Here is a 16,776-nt window from a genome sequence, read left to right on the forward strand (position 1 = left end):
TAGGGTTCAGATAGGACCTAGGGTTAGGGTTATGTTGAGGGCTAGGGTTATCGAGACGGTTAGAGTTCGGATGGGACCTAGGGTTAGGGTTATGTTGAGGGCTAGGGTTATCGAGACGGTTAGAGTTCGGATGGGACCTAGGGTTAGGGTTATGTTGAGGGCTAGGGTTAGCGAGACGGTTAGGGTTCAGATAGGACCTAGGGTTAGGGTTATGTTGAGGGCTAGGGTTAGCGTGACGGTTAGGGTTCCGATGGGACCTAGGGTTAGGGTTATGTTAAGGGCTAGGTTTAGAGAGACGGTTGGGGTTCGGATGGGACGTAGGGTTAGGGTTATGTTGAGGGCTAGGGTTAGTGAGACGGTTAGGGTTCGGATGGGATCTAGGGTTAGGGTTATGTTGAGGGCTAGGGTGAGCGAGACGGTTAGGGTTAGGAAGGGACCTAGGGTTAGGGATATGTTGAGGCCTAGGGTTAGCGAGACGGTTAGGGTTAGGATGGGACCTAGGGTTAGGGTTATGTTGAGGGCTAGGGTTAGCGAGACGGTTAGGGTTAGGATGGGACCTAGGGTTAGGGTTATGTTGAGGGCTAGGGTTAGCGAGACGGTTAGGGTTCAGATAGGACCTAGGGTTAGGGTTATGTTGAGGGCTAGGTTTAGCGTGACGGTTAGGGTTCCGATGGGACCTAGGGTTAGGGTTATGTTAAGGGCTAGGTTTAGAGAGACGGTTGGGGTTCGGATGGGACCTAGGGTTAGGGTTATGTTGAGGGCTAGGGTTAGCGAGACGGTTAGGGTTAGGATGGGACCAAGGGTTAGGGTTATGTTGAGGGCTAGGGTTAGCGAGACGGTTAGGGTTAGGATGGGACCTAGGGTTAGGGATATGTTGAGCCTAGGTTTAGCGAGACGGTTAGGGTTAGGATGGGACCTAGGGTTAGGGTTATGTTGAGGGCTAGGGTTTGCGAGACGGTTAGGGTTAGGATGGGACCTAGGGTTAGGTTTATGTTGAGGTCTAGGGTTAGCGAGACGGTTAGGGTTAGGATGGGACCTAGGGTTAGGGTTATGTTGAGGGCTACGGTTAGAGAGACGGTTAGGGTTAGGATGGGACCTAGGGTTAGGGTTATGCTGAGGGCTAGGGTTAGCGAGACGGTTAGGGTTAGGATGGGACCTAGGGTTAGGGTTATGTTGAGGGCTAGGGTTAGAGAGACGGTTAGGGTTAGGATGGGACCTAGGGTTAGGGTTATGTTGAGGGCTAGGGTTAGCGAGACGGTTAGGGTTCAGATAGGACCTAGGGTTAGGGTTATGTTGAGGGCTAGGGTTATCGAGACGGTTAGAGTTCGGATGGGACCTAGGGTTAGGGTTATGTTGAGGGCTAGGGTTATCGAGACGGTTAGAGTTCGGATGGGACCTAGGGTTAGGGTTATGTTCAGGGCTAGGGTTAGCGAGACGGTTAGGGTTAGGATGGGACCTAGGGTTAGGGTTATGTTGGGGGCTAGGGTTAGCTAGACGGTTAGGGTTAGGATGGGACCTAGGGTTAGGGTTATGTTGAGGGGTAGGGTTAGAGAGACGGTTAGGGTTAGGATGGGACCTAGGGTTAGGGTTATGTTGAGGGCTAGGGTTAGCGAGACGGTTAGGGTTAGGATGGGACCTAGGGTTAGGGTTATGTTGAGGGCTAGGGTCAGCGAGACGGTTAGGGTTAGGATGGGTCCTAGGGTTAGGGTTATGTTGAGGGCTAGGTTTAGCGAGACGGTTAGGGTTAGGATGGGACCTAGGGTTAGCGTTATGTTGAGGGCTAGGGTTAGCGAGACGGTTAGGGTTAGGATGGGACCTAGGGTTAGGGTTATGTTGAGGGCTAGGGTTCGCGAGACGGTTAGGGTTCAGATCGGACCTAGGGTTAGGGTTATGTTGAGGGCTAGGGTTAGCGTGACGGTGAGGGTTCGGATGGGACCTAGGGTTAGGGTTATGTTGAGGGCTAGGTTTAGAGAGACGGTTGGGGTTCGGATGGGACCTAGGGTTAGGGTTATGTTGGGGGCTAGGGTTAGCGAGACGGTTAGGTTTCGGAAGGGTCTAGGGTTAGGGTTATGTTGAGGGCTAGGGTTAGCGAGACGGTTAGGGTTGGAATGGGACCTAGGGTTAGGGTTATGTTGGGGGCTAGGGTTATCGAGACGGTTAGGGTTTGGATGGGACCTAGGGTTAGGGTTATGTTGAGGGCTAGGGTTAGCGAGACGGTTAGGGTTGGGATGGCACCTAGGGTTAGAGTTATGTTGAGGGCTAGGGTTAGCGAGACGGTTAGGGTTAGGATGGGACCTAGGGTTAGGGTTATGTTGAGGGCTAGGGTTATCGAGACGGTTAGGGTTCGGATGGGACCTAGGGTTAGGGTTATGTTGAGGGCTAGGGTTAGCGAGACGGTTAGGGTTAGGATGGGACCTAGGGTTAGGGTTATGTTGAGGGCTAGGGTTAGCGAGACAGTTAGGGTTGGGATAGGACCTAGGGTTAGCGTTATGTTGAGGGCTAGGGTTAGCGTGACGGTTAGGGTTCGGATGGGACCTAGGGTTAGGGTTATGTTGAGGGCTAGGTTTAGAGAGACGGTTGGGGTTTGGATGGGACCTAGGGTTAGGGTTATGTTGAGGGCTAGGGTTAGAGAGACGGTTAGGGTTCGGATGGGACCTAGGGTTACGGTTATCTTGAGGGCTAGGGTTAGCGAGACGGTTAGGGTTAGGATGGGACCTAGGGTTAGGGTTATGTTGAGGGCTAGGGTTATCGAGACGGTTAGGGTTAGGATGGGACCTAGGGTTAGGGTTATGTTGAGGGCTAGGGTTAGCGAGACGGTTAGGGTTAGGATGGGACCTAGGGTTAGGGTTATGTTGAGGGCTAGGGTTAGCGAGACGGTTAGTGTTCGGATAGGACCTAGGGTTAGCGTTATGTTGAGGGCTAGGGTTTGCGTGACGGTTAGGGTTCGGATGGGACCTAGGGTTAGGGTTATGTTGAGGGCTAGGTTTAGAGACACGGTTCGGGTTTGGATGGGACCTAGGGTTAGGGTTATGTTGAGGGCTAGGGTTAGAGAGACGGTTAGGGTTCGGATGGGACCTAGGGTTAGGGTTATGTTGAGGGCTAGGGTTAGCGAGACGGTTAGGGTTAGGATGGGACCTAGGGTTAGGGTTATGTTGAGGGCTAGGGTTAGCGAGACGGTTAGGGTTAGGATGGGACCTAGGGTTAGGGTTATGTTGAGGGCTAGGGTTAGCGAGACGGTTAGGGTTAGGATGGGACCTAGGGTTAGGGTTATGTTGAGGGCTAGGGTTAGCGAGACAGTTAGGGTTCGGATGGAACCTAGGGTTAGGGTTATGTTGAGGGCTAGGGTTAGCGAGACGGTTAGGGTTAGGATGGAACCTAGGGTTAGGGTTATGTTGAGGGCTAGGGTTAGCGAGACGGTTAGGGTTAGGATGGGACCTAGGGTTAGGGTTATGTTGAGGGCTAGGGTTAGCGAGACGGTCAGGGTTAGGATGGGACCTAGGGTTAGGGTTATGTTGAGGGCTAGGGTTAGCGAGACGGTTAGGGTTCAGATAGGACCTAGGGTTAGGTTTATGTTGAGGGCTAGGGTTAGCGTGACGATTAGGGTTCGGATGGTACCTAGGGTTAGGGTTATGTTAAGGGCTAGGTTTATAGAGACGGTTGAGGTTCGGATGGGACCTAGGGTTAGGGTTATGTTGAGGGCTAGGGTTAGCGAGACGGTTAGGGTTCGGATGGGACCTAGGATTAGGGTTATGTTGAGGGCTAGGGTTAGCGAGACGGTTAGGGTTAGGATGGGACCTAGGGTTAGGGTTATGTTGAGGCCTAGGGTTAGCGACACGGTTAGGGTTCGGATGGGACCTAGGGTTAGGGTTATGTTGAGGGCTAGGGTTAGCGAGATGGTTAGGGTTCGGATGGGACCTAGGGTTAGGTTTATATTGAGGGCTAGGGTTAGCGAGACGGTTAGGGTTCGGATGGGACCTAGGGTTAGGGTTATGTTGAGGGTTAGGGTTAGCGAGACGGTTAGGGTTAGGATGGAACCTAGGGTTAGGGTTATGTTGAGGGCTAGGGTTAGCGAGACGGTTAGGGTTAGGATGGGACCTAGGGTTAGGGTTATGTTGAGGGCTAGGGTTAGCGAGACGGTTAGGGTTAGGATGGGACCTAGGGTTAGGGTTATGTTGAGGGCTAGGTTTAGCGAGACGGTTAGGGTTAGGATGGGACCTAGGGTTAGGGTTATGTTGATGGCTAGGGTTAGCGAGACGGTTAGGGTTAGGATGGGACCTAGGGTTAGGGTTATGTTGAGGGCTAGGGTTAGCGAGACGGTTAGCGTTAGGATGGGACCTAGGGTTAGGGTTATGTTGAGGGCTAGGATTGGCGAGACGGTTAGGGTTAGGATGGGACCTAGGGTTAGGGTTATGTTGAGGGCTAGGGTTGGCGAGACGGTTAGGGTTAGGATGGGACCTAGGGTTAGGGTTATGTTGAGGGCTAGGGTGATCGAAACGGTTAGGGTTTGGATGGGACCTAGGGTTAGGGTTATGTTGAGGGCTAGGGTTAGCGAGACGGTTAGGGTTAGGATGGGACCTAGGGTTAGGGTTATGTTGAAGGCTAGGGTTAGCGAGACGGTTAGGGTTCGGATGGGACCTAGGGTTAGGGTTATGTTGAGGGCTAGGGTTAGCGAGATGGTTAGGGTTCGGATGGGACCTAGGGTTAGGGTTATGTTGAGGGCTAGGGTTAGCGAGACGGTTAGGGTTCAGATAGGACCTAGGGTTAGGGTTATGTTGAGGGCTAGGGTTAGCGAGACGGTTGGGGTTCAGATAGGACCTAGGGTTAGGGTTATGTTGAGGGCTAGGGTTAGAGAGACGGTTGGGGTTCGGATGGGACCTAGGGTTAGGGTTATGTTGAGGGCTAGGGTTAGCGAGACGGTTAGGGTTCGGATGGGACCTAGGGTTAGGGTTATGTTGAGGGCTAGGGTTAGCGAGACGGTTAGGGTTAGGATGGGACCTAGGGTTAGGGTTATGTTGAGGGCTAGGGTTAGCGAGACGGTTAGGGTTAGGATGGGACCTAGGGTTAGGGTTATGTTGAGGGCTAGGGTTAGCGAGACGGTTAGGGTTAGAATGGGACCTAGGGTTAGGGTTATGTTGAGGGCTAGGGTTAGCGTGACGGTTAGGGTTACGATGGGACCTAGGGTTAGGGTTATGTTGAGGGCTCGGTTTAGAGAGACGGTTGGGGTTCGGATGGGACCTAGGGTTAGGGTTATGTTGAGGGCTAGGGTTAGAGAGACGGTTAGCGTTCGGATGGGACCTAGGGTTAGGGTTATGTTGAGGGCTAGGGTTAGCGAGACGGTTAGGGTAGGATGGGACCTAGGGTTAGGGTTATGTTGAGGCCTAGGGTTAGCGAGACGGTTAGGGTTAGGATGGGACCTAGGGTTAGGGTTATGTTGAGGGCTAGGGTTAGGGTGACGTTTAGGGTTCAGATAGGACCTAGAGTTAGGGTTATGTTGAGGGCTAGGGTTAGCGTGCCGGTTAGGGTTCGGAAGGGATCTAGGGTTAGGGTTATGTTGAGGCCTAGGGTTAGCGAGACGGTTAGGGTTACGATGGGACCTAGGGTTAGGGGTATGTTGAGGGCTAGGGTTAGCGAGACGGTTAGGGTTAGGATGGGACCTAGGGTTAGGGTTATGTTGAGGGCTACGGTTAGCGAGACGGTTAGGGTTCAGATCGGACCTAGGGTTAGGGTTATGTTGAGGGCTAGGGTTAGCGTGACGGTTAGGGTTCGGATGGGACCTAGGGTTAGGGTTATGTTGAGGGCTAGGGTTAGCGAGACGGTTAGGGTTAGGATGGGACCTAGGGTTAGGGTTATGTTGAGGGCTAGGGTTAGCGAGACGGTTAGGGTTAGGATGGGACCTAGGGTTAGGGTTATGTTGAGGGCTAGGGTTAGCGAGACAGTTAGGGTTCGGATGGAACCTAGGGTTAGGGTTATGTTGAGGGCTAGGGTTAGCGAGACGGTTAGGGTTAGGATGGAACCTAGGGTTAGGGTTATGTTGAGGGCTAGGGTTAGCGAGACGGTTAGGGTTCGGATGGGACCTAGGATTAGGGTTATGTTGAGGGCTAGGGTTAGCGAGACGGTTAGGGTTAGGATGGGACCTAGGGTTAGGGTTATGTTGAGGGCTAGGGTTAGCGAGACGGTTAGGGTTCGGATGGGACCTAGGGTTAGGGTTATGTTGAGGGCTAGGGTTAGCGAGACGGTTAGGGTTCGGATGGGACCTAGGATTAGGGTTATGTTGAGGGCTAGGGTTAGCGAGACGGTTAGGGTTAGGATGGGACCTAGGGTTAGGGTTATGTTGAGGCCTAGGGTTAGCGACACGGTTAGGGTTCGGATGGGACCTAGGGTTAGGGTTATGTTGAGGGCTAGGGTTAGCGAGATGGTTAGGGTTCGGATGGGACCTAGGGTTAGGTTTATATTGAGGGCTAGGGTTAGCGAGACGGTTAGGGTTAGGATGGGACCTAGGGTTAGGGTTATGTTGAGGGTTAGGGTTAGCGAGACGGTTAGGGTTAGGATGGAACCTAGGGTTAGGGTTATGTTGAGGGCTAGGGTTAGCGAGACGGTTAGGGTTAGGATGGGACCTAGGGTTAGGGTTATGTTGAGGGCTAGGGTTAGCGAGACGGTTAGGGTTAGGATGGGACCTAGGGTTAGGGTTATGTTGAGGGCTAGGGTTAGCGAGACGGTTAGGGTTAGGATGGGACCTACGGTTAGGGTTATGTTGATGGCTAGGGTTAGCGAGACGGTTAGGGTTAGGATGGGACCTAGGGTTAGGGTTATGTTGAGGGCTAGGGTTAGCGAGACGGTTAGGGTTAGGATGGGACCTAGGGTTAGGGTTATGTTGAGGGCTAGGGTTAGCGAGACGGTTAGGGTTAGGATGAGACCTTCGGTTAGGGTTATGTTGAGGGCTAGGGTTAGCGAGACGGTTAGGGTTAGGATGGGACCTAGGGTTAGGGTTATGTTGAGGGCTAGGGTTAGCGAGACGGTTAGGGTTAGGATGGGACCTAGGGTTAGGGTTATGTTGAGGGCTAGGGTTAGCGAGACGGTTAGGGTTAGGATGGGACCTAGGGTTAGGGTTATGTTGAGGGCTAGGGTTAGCGAGACGGTTAGGGTTAGGATGGGACCTAGGGTTAGGGTTATGTTGAGGGCTAGGATTGGCGAGACGGTTAGGGTTAGGATGGGACCTAGGGTTAGGGTTATGTTGAGGGCTAGGGTTGGCGAGACGGTTAGGGTTAGGATGGGACCTAGGTTTAGGGTTATGTTGAGGCCTAGGGTTAGCGAGACGGTTAGGGTTAGGATGGGACCTAGGGTTAGGGTTATGTTGAGGGCTAGGGTTAGGGTGACGTTTAGGGTTCAGATAGGACCTAGAGTTAGGGTTATGTTGAGGGCTAGGGTTAGCGTGCCGGTTAGGGTTCGGAAGGGACCTAGGGTTAGGGTTATGTTGAGGCCTAGGGTTAGCGAGACGGTTAGGGTTAGGATGGGACCTAGGGTTAGGGTTATGTTGAGGGCTAGGGTTAGCGAGACGGTTAGGGTTAGGATGGGACCTAGGGTTAGGGTTATGTTGAGGGCTACGGTTAGCGAGACGGTTAGGGTTCAGATCGGACCTAGGGTTAGGGTTATGTTGAGGGCTAGGGTTAGCGTGACGGTTAGGGTTCGGATGGGACCTAGGGTTAGGGTTATGTTGAGGGCTAGGGTTAGCGAGACGGTTAGGGTTAGGATGGGACCTAGGGTTAGGGTTATGTTGAGGGCTAGGGTTAGCGAGACGGTTAGGGTTAGGATGGGACCTAGGGTTAGGGTTATGTTGAGGGCTAGGGTTAGCGAGACAGTTAGGGTTCGGATGGAACCTAGGGTTAGGGTTATGTTGAGGGCTAGGGTTAGCGAGACGGTTAGGGTTAGGATGGAACCTAGGGTTAGGGTTATGTTGAGGGCTAGGGTTAGCGAGACGGTTAGGGTTCGGATGGGACCTAGGATTAGGGTTATGTTGAGGGCTAGGGTTAGCGAGACGGTTAGGGTTAGGATGGGACCTAGGGTTAGGGTTATGTTGAGGGCTAGGGTTAGCGAGACGGTTAGGGTTCGGATGGGACCTAGGGTTAGGGTTATGTTGAGGGCTAGGGTTAGCGAGACGGTTAGGGTTCGGATGGGACCTAGGATTAGGGTTATGTTGAGGGCTAGGGTTAGCGAGACGGTTAGGGTTAGGATGGGACCTAGGGTTAGGGTTATGTTGAGGCCTAGGGTTAGCGACACGGTTAGGGTTCGGATGGGACCTAGGGTTAGGGTTATGTTGAGGGCTAGGGTTAGCGAGATGGTTAGGGTTCGGATGGGACCTAGGGTTAGGTTTATATTGAGGGCTAGGGTTAGCGAGACGGTTAGGGTTCGGATGGGACCTAGGGTTAGGGTTATGTTGAGGGTTAGGGTTAGCGAGACGGTTAGGGTTAGGATGGAACCTAGGGTTAGGGTTATGTTGAGGGCTAGGGTTAGCGAGACGGTTAGGGTTAGGATGGGACCTAGGGTTAGGGTTATGTTGAGGGCTAGGGTTAGCGAGACGGTTAGGGTTAGGATGGGACCTAGGGTTAGGGTTATGTTGAGGGCTAGGGTTAGCGAGACGGTTAGGGTTAGGATGGGACCTAGGGTTAGGGTTATGTTGATGGCTAGGGTTAGCGAGACGGTTAGGGTTAGGATGGGACCTAGGGTTAGGGTTATGTTGAGGGCTAGGGTTAGCGAGACGGTTAGGGTTAGGATGGGACCTAGGGTTAGGGTTATGTTGAGGGCTAGGGTTAGCGAGACGGTTAGGGTTAGGATGAGACCTTCGGTTAGGGTTATGTTGAGGGCTAGGGTTAGCGAGACGGTTAGGGTTAGGATGGGACCTAGGGTTAGGGTTATGTTGAGGGCTAGGGTTAGCGAGACGGTTAGGGTTAGGATGGGACCTAGGGTTAGGGTTATGTTGAGGGCTAGGGTTAGCGAGACGGTTAGGGTTAGGATGGGACCTAGGGTTAGGGTTATGTTGAGGGCTAGGGTTAGCGAGACGGTTAGGGTTAGGATGGGACCTAGGGTTAGGGTTATGTTGAGGGCTAGGATTGGCGAGACGGTTAGGGTTAGGATGGGACCTAGGGTTAGGGTTATGTTGAGGGCTAGGGTTGGCGAGACGGTTAGGGTTAGGATGGGACCTAGGGTTAGGGTTATGTTGAGGGCTAGGGTGATCGAAACGGTTAGGGTTTGGATGGGACCTAGGGTTAGGGTTATGTTGAGGGCTAGGGTTAGTGAGACGGTTAGGGTTAGGATGGGACCTAGGGTTAGGGTTATGTTGAAGGCTAGGGTTAGCGAGACGGTTAGGGTTCGGATGGGACCTAGGGTTAGGGTTATGTTGAGGGCTAGGGTTAGCGAGACGGTTAGGGTTCGGATGGGACCTAGGGTTAGGGTTATGTTGAGGGCTAGGGTTAGCGAGACGGTTAGGGTTCAGATGGGACCTAGGGTTAGGGTTATGTTGAGGGCTAGGGTTAGCGAGACGGTTGGGGTTCAGATAGGACCTAGGGTTAGGGTTATGTTGAGGGCTAGGGTTAGAGAGACGGTTGGGGTTCGGATGGGACCTAGGGTTAGGGTTATGTTGAGGGCTAGGGTTAGCGAGACGGTTAGGGTTCGGATGGGACCTAGGGTTAGGGTTATGTTGAGGGCTAGGGTTAGCGAGACGGTTAGGGTTCGGATGGGACCTAGGATTAGGGTTATGTTGAGGGCTAGGGTTAGCGAGACGGTTAGGGTTAGGATGGGACCTAGGGTTAGGGTTATGTTGAGGCCTAGGGTTAGCGACACGGTTAGGGTTCGGATGGGACCTAGGGTTAGGGTTATGTTGAGGGCTAGGGTTAGCGAGATGGTTAGGGTTCGGATGGGACCTAGGGTTAGGTTTATATTGAGGGCTAGGGTTAGCGAGACGGTTAGGGTTAGGATGGGACCTAGGGTTAGGGTTATGTTGAGGGTTAGGGTTAGCGAGACGGTTAGGGTTAGGATGGAACCTAGGGTTAGGGTTATGTTGAGGGCTAGGGTTAGCGAGACGGTTAGGGTTAGGATGGGACCTAGGGTTAGGGTTATGTTGAGGGCTAGGGTTAGCGAGACGGTTAGGGTTAGGATGGGACCTAGGGTTAGGGTTATGTTGAGGGCTAGGGTTAGCGAGACGGTTAGGGTTAGGATGGGACCTACGGTTAGGGTTATGTTGATGGCTAGGGTTAGCGAGACGGTTAGGGTTAGGATGGGACCTAGGGTTAGGGTTATGTTGAGGGCTAGGGTTAGCGAGACGGTTAGGGTTAGGATGGGACCTAGGGTTAGGGTTATGTTGAGGGCTAGGGTTAGCGAGACGGTTAGGGTTAGGATGAGACCTTCGGTTAGGGTTATGTTGAGGGCTAGGGTTAGCGAGACGGTTAGGGTTAGGATGGGACCTAGGGTTAGGGTTATGTTGAGGGCTAGGGTTAGCGAGACGGTTAGGGTTAGGATGGGACCTAGGGTTAGGGTTATGTTGAGGGCTAGGGTTAGCGAGACGGTTAGGGTTAGGATGGGACCTAGGGTTAGGGTTATGTTGAGGGCTAGGGTTAGCGAGACGGTTAGGGTTAGGATGGGACCTAGGGTTAGGGTTATGTTGAGGGCTAGGATTGGCGAGACGGTTAGGGTTAGGATGGGACCTAGGGTTAGGGTTATGTTGAGGGCTAGGGTTGGCGAGACGGTTAGGGTTAGGATGGGACCTAGGGTTAGGGTTATGTTGAGGCCTAGGGTTAGCGAGACGGTTAGGGTTAGGATGGGACCTAGGGTTAGGGTTATGTTGAGGGCTAGGGTTAGGGTGACGTTTAGGGTTCAGATAGGACCTAGAGTTAGGGTTATGTTGAGGGCTAGGGTTAGCGTGCCGGTTAGGGTTCGGAAGGGACCTAGGGTTAGGGTTATGTTGAGGCCTAGGGTTAGCGAGACGGTTAGGGTTAGGATGGGACCTAGGGTTAGGGTTATGTTGAGGGCTAGGGTTAGCGAGATGGTTAGGGTTAGGATGGGACCTAGGGTTAGGGTTATGTTGAGGGCTACGGTTAGCGAGACGGTTAGGGTTCAGATCGGACCTAGGGTTAGGGTTATGTTGAGGGCTAGGGTTAGCGTGACGGTTAGGGTTCGGATGGGACCTAGGGTTAGGGTTATGTTGAGGGCTAGGGTTAGCGAGACGGTTAGGGTTAGGATGGGACCTAGGGTTAGGGTTATGTTGAGGGCTAGGGTTAGCGAGACGGTTAGGGTTAGGATGGGACCTAGGGTTAGGGTTATGTTGAGGGCTAGGGTTAGCGAGACAGTTAGGGTTCGGATGGAACCTAGGGTTAGGGTTATGTTGAGGGCTAGGGTTAGCGAGACGGTTAGGGTTAGGATGGAACCTAGGGTTAGGGTTATGTTGAGGGCTAGGGTTAGCGAGACGGTTAGGGTTCGGATGGGACCTAGGATTAGGGTTATGTTGAGGGCTAGGGTTAGCGAGACGGTTAGGGTTAGGATGGGACCTAGGGTTAGGGTTATGTTGAGGGCTAGGGTTAGCGAGACGGTTAGGGTTCGGATGGGACCTAGGGTTAGGGTTATGTTGAGGGCTAGGGTTAGCGAGACGGTTAGGGTTCGGATGGGACCTAGGATTAGGGTTATGTTGAGGGCTAGGGTTAGCGAGACGGTTAGGGTTAGGATGGGACCTAGGGTTAGGGTTATGTTGAGGCCTAGGGTTAGCGACACGGTTAGGGTTCGGATGGGACCTAGGGTTAGGGTTATGTTGAGGGCTAGGGTTAGCGAGATGGTTAGGGTTCGGATGGGACCTAGGGTTAGGTTTATATTGAGGGCTAGGGTTAGCGAGACGGTTAGGGTTCGGATGGGACCTAGGGTTAGGGTTATGTTGAGGGTTAGGGTTAGCGAGACGGTTAGGGTTAGGATGGAACCTAGGGTTAGGGTTATGTTGAGGGCTAGGGTTAGCGAGACGGTTAGGGTTAGGATGGGACCTAGGGTTAGGGTTATGTTGAGGGCTAGGGTTAGCGAGACGGTTAGGGTTAGGATGGGACCTAGGGTTAGGGTTATGTTGAGGGCTAGGGTTAGCGAGACGGTTAGGGTTAGGATGGGACCTAGGGTTAGGGTTATGTTGATGGCTAGGGTTAGCGAGACGGTTAGGGTTAGGATGGGACCTAGGGTTAGGGTTATGTTGAGGGCTAGGGTTAGCGAGACGGTTAGGGTTAGGATGGGACCTAGGGTTAGGGTTATGTTGAGGGCTAGGGTTAGCGAGACGGTTAGGGTTAGGATGAGACCTTCGGTTAGGGTTATGTTGAGGGCTAGGGTTAGCGAGACGGTTAGGGTTAGGATGGGACCTAGGGTTAGGGTTATGTTGAGGGCTAGGGTTAGCGAGACGGTTAGGGTTAGGATGGGACCTAGGGTTAGGGTTAGGTTGAGGGCTAGGGTTAGCGAGACGGTTAGGGTTAGGATGGGACCTAGGGTTAGGGTTATGTTGAGGGCTAGGGTTAGCGAGACGGTTAGGGTTAGGATGGGACCTAGGGTTAGGGTTATGTTGAGGGCTAGGATTGGCGAGACGGTTAGGGTTAGGATGGGACCTAGGGTTAGGGTTATGTTGAGGGCTAGGGTTGGCGAGACGGTTAGGGTTAGGATGGGACCTAGGGTTAGGGTTATGTTGAGGGCTAGGGTGATCGAAACGGTTAGGGTTTGGATGGGACCTAGGGTTAGGGTTATGTTGAGGGCTAGGGTTAGCGAGACGGTTAGGGTTAGGATGGGACCTAGGGTTAGGGTTATGTTGAAGGCTAGGGTTAGCGAGACGGTTAGGGTTCGGATGGGACCTAGGGTTAGGGTTATGTTGAGGGCTAGGGTTAGCGAGACGGTTAGGGTTCGGATGGGACCTAGGGTTAGGGTTATGTTGAGGGCTAGGGTTAGCGAGACGGTTAGGGTTCAGATAGGACCTAGGGTTAGGGTTATGTTGAGGGCTAGGGTTAGCGAGACGGTTGGGGTTCAGATAGGACCTAGGGTTAGGGTTATGTTGAGGGCTAGGGTTAGAGAGACGGTTGGGGTTCGGATGGGACCTAGGGTTAGGGTTATGTTGAGGGCTAGGGTTAGCGAGACGGTTAGGGTTCGGATGGGACCTAGGGTTAGGGTTATGTTGAGGGCTAGGGTTAGCGAGACGGTTAGGGTTAGGATGGGACCTAGGGTTAGGGTTATGTTGAGGGCTAGGGTTAGCGAGACGGTTAGGGTTAGGATGGGACCTAGGGTTAGGGTTATGTTGAGGGCTAGGGTTAGCGAGACGGTTAGGGTTAGAATGGGACCTAGGGTTAGGGTTATGTTGAGGGCTAGGGTTAGCGTGACGGTTAGGGTTACGATGGGACCTAGGGTTAGGGTTATGTTGAGGGCTCGGTTTAGAGAGACGGTTGGGGTTCGGATGGGACCTAGGGTTAGGGTTATGTTGAGGGCTAGGGTTAGAGAGACGGTTAGCGTTCGGATGGGACCTAGGGTTAGGGTTATGTTGAGGGCTAGGGTTAGCGAGACGGTTAGGGTAGGATGGGACCTAGGGTTAGGGTTATGTTGAGGGCTAGGGTTAGCGAGACGGTTAGGGTTAGGATGGGACCTAGGGTTAGGGTTATGTTGAGGGCTAGGGTTAGCGTGCCGGTTAGGGTTCGGAAGGGACCTAGGGTTAGGGTTATGTTGAGGCCTAGGGTTAGCGAGACGGTTAGGGTTAGGATGGGACCTAGGGTTAGGGTTATGTTGAGGGCTAGGGTTAGCGAGACGGTTAGGGTTAGGATGGGACCTAGGGTTAGGGTTATGTTGAGGGCTACGGTTAGCGAGACGGTTAGGGTTCAGATCGGACCTAGGGTTAGGGTTATGTTGAGGGCTAGGGTTAGCGTGACGGTTAGGGTTCGGATGGGACCTAGGGTTAGGGTTATGTTGAGGGCTAGGTTTAGAGAGACGGTTGGGGTTTGGATGGCACCTAGGGTTAGGGTTATGTTGGGGGCTAGGGTTAGCGAGACGGTTAGGTTTCGGAAGGGTCTAGGGTTAGGGTTACGTTGAGGGCTAGGGTGATCGAGACGGTTAGGGTTTGGATGGGACCTAGGGTTAGGGTTATGTTGAGGGCTAGGGTTAGCGAGACGGTTAGGATTAGGATGGGACCAAGGGTTAGGGTTATGTTGAGGGCTAGGGTTAGCGAGACGGTTAGGGTTAGGATGGGACCTAGGGTTAGGGTTATGTTGAGGGCTAGGTTTAGCGAGACGGTTAGGGTTAGGATGGAACCTAGGGTTAGGGTTATGTTGAGGGCTAGGGTTAGCGAGACGGTTAGGGTTCGGATGGGACCTAGGTTTAGGGTTATGTTGAGGGCTAGGGTTAGCGAGACGGTTAGGGTTCGGATGGGACCTAGGATTAGGGTTATGTTGATTGCTAGGGTTAGCGAGACGGTTAGGGTTAGGATGGGACCTAGGGTTAGGGTTATGTTGGGGGCTAGGGTTAGCGAGACGGTTAGGTTTAGGAAGGGTCTAGGGTTAGGGTTACGTTGTGGGCTAGGGTGATCGAGACGGTTAGGGTTTGGATGGGACCTAGGGTTAGGGTTATGTTGAGGGCTAGGGTTAGCGAGACGGTTAGGATTAGGATGGGACCAAGGGTTAGGGTTATGTTGAGGGCTAGGGTTAGCGAGACGGTTAGGGTTAGGATGGGACCTAGGGTTAGGGTTATGTTGAGGGCTAGGGTTAGCGAGACGGTTAGGGTTAGTATGGGACCTAGGGTTAGGGTTATGTTGAGGGCTAGGGTAGCGAGACGGTTAGGGTTCGGATGGGACCTAGGGTTAGGGTTATGTTGAGGGCTAGGGTTAGCGAGACGGTTAGGGTTAGTATGGGACCTAGGGTTAGGGTTATGTTGAGGGCTAGGGTTAGCGAGACGGTTAGGGTTCGGATGGGACCTAGGATTAGGGTTATGTTGATTGCTAGGGTTAGCGAGACGGTTAGGGTTAGGATGGGACCTAGGGTTAGGGTTATGTTGAGGGCTAGGGTTGGCGAGACGGTTAGGGTTAGGATGGGACCTAGGGTTAGGGTTATGTTGAGGGCTAGGGTTGGCGAGACGCTTAGGGTTAGGATGGGACCTAGGGTTAGGGTTATGTTGAGGGCTAGGGTTGGCGAGACGGTTAGGGTTAGGATGGGACCTAGGGTTAGGGTTATGTTGAGGGCTAGGGTGATCGAGACGGTTAGGGTTTGGATGGGACCTAGGGTTAGGGTTATGTTGAGGGCTAGGGTTAGCGAGACGGTTAGGGTTAGGATGGGACCTAGGGTTAGGGTTATGTTGAGGGCTAGGGTTAGCGAGACGGTTAGGGTTAGGATGGGACCTAGGGTTAGGGTTATGTTGAGGGCTAGGGTTAGCGAGACGGTTAGGGTTCGGATGGGACCTAGGGTTAGGGTTATGTTGAGGGCTAGGGTTAGCGAGACGGTTAGGGTTCAGATAGGACCTAGGGTTAGGGTTATGTTGAGGGCTAGGGTTAGCGAGACGGTTGGGGTTCAGATAGGACCTAGGGTTAGGGTTATGTTGAGGGCTAGGGTTAGAGAGACGGTTGGGGTTCGGATGGGACCTAGGGTTAGGGTTATGTTGAGGGCTAGGGTTAGCGAGACGGTTAGGGTTAGGATGGGACCTAGGGTTAGGGTTATGTTGAGGGCTAGGTTTATAGAGGTGGTTGGGGTTCGGATGGGACCTAGGGTTAGGGTTATGTTGAGGGCTAGGGTTAGCGAGACGGTTAGGGTTTGGATGGGACCTAGGGGTAGGGTTATGTTGAGGGCGAGGGTTAGAGAGACGGTTGGGGTTCGGATGGGACCTAGGGTTAGGGTTATGTTGAGGGCTAGGGTTAGCGAGACGGTTAGGGTTAGGATGGGACCTAGGGTTAGGGTTATGTTGAGGGCTAGGGTTAGCGAGACGGTTAGGGTTAGGATGGGACCTAGGGTTAGGGTTATGTTGAGGGCTAGGGTTAGTGAGACGGTTACGGTTAGGATGGGACCTAGGGTTAGGGTTATGTTGAGGGCTAGGGTTAGCAGGACGGTTAGGGTTAGGATGGGACCTAGGGTTAGGGTTATGTTGAGGGCTAGGGTTAGCGAGACGGTTAGGGTTCAGATAGGACCTAGGGTTAGGGTTATGTTGAGGGCTAGGGTTAGCGTGACGGTTAGGGTTCGGATGGGACCTAGGGTTAGGGGTATGTTAAGGGCTAGGTTTATAGAGACGGTTGGGGTTCGGATGGGACCTAGGGTTAGGCTTATGTTGAGGGCTAGGGTTAGCGAGACTGTTAGGGTTAGGATGGGACCTAGGGTTTGGGTTATGTTGAGGGCTAGGGTTAGCGAGACGGTTAGGGTTAGGATGGGACCTAGGGTTTGGGTTATGTTGAGGGCTAGGGTTAGCGAGACGGTTAGGGTTAGGATGGGACCTAGGGTTAGGGTTATGTTGAGGGCTAGGGTTAGCGAGACGGTTAGGGTTAGGATGGGACCTAGGGTTAGGGTTATGTTGAGGGCTAGGGTTAGTGAGACGGTTACGGTTAGGATGGGACCTAGGGTTAGGGTTATGTTGAGGGCTAGGGTTAGCAGGACGGTTAGGGTTAGGATGGGACCTAGGGTTAGGGTTATGTTGAGGGATAGGGTTAGCGAGACGGTTAGGGTTCAGATAGGACCTAGGGTTAGGGTTATGTTGAGGGCTAGGGTTAGCGTGACGGTTAGGGTTCGGATGGGACCTATGGTTAGGGGTATGTTAAGGGCT

The sequence above is a fragment of the Miniopterus natalensis genome, chromosome 11, assembly GCF_054644295.1.
Source record: "Miniopterus natalensis isolate mMinNat1 chromosome 11, mMinNat1.hap1, whole genome shotgun sequence".
In the NCBI taxonomy this organism is placed as follows: Eukaryota; Metazoa; Chordata; class Mammalia; order Chiroptera; family Miniopteridae; genus Miniopterus; species Miniopterus natalensis.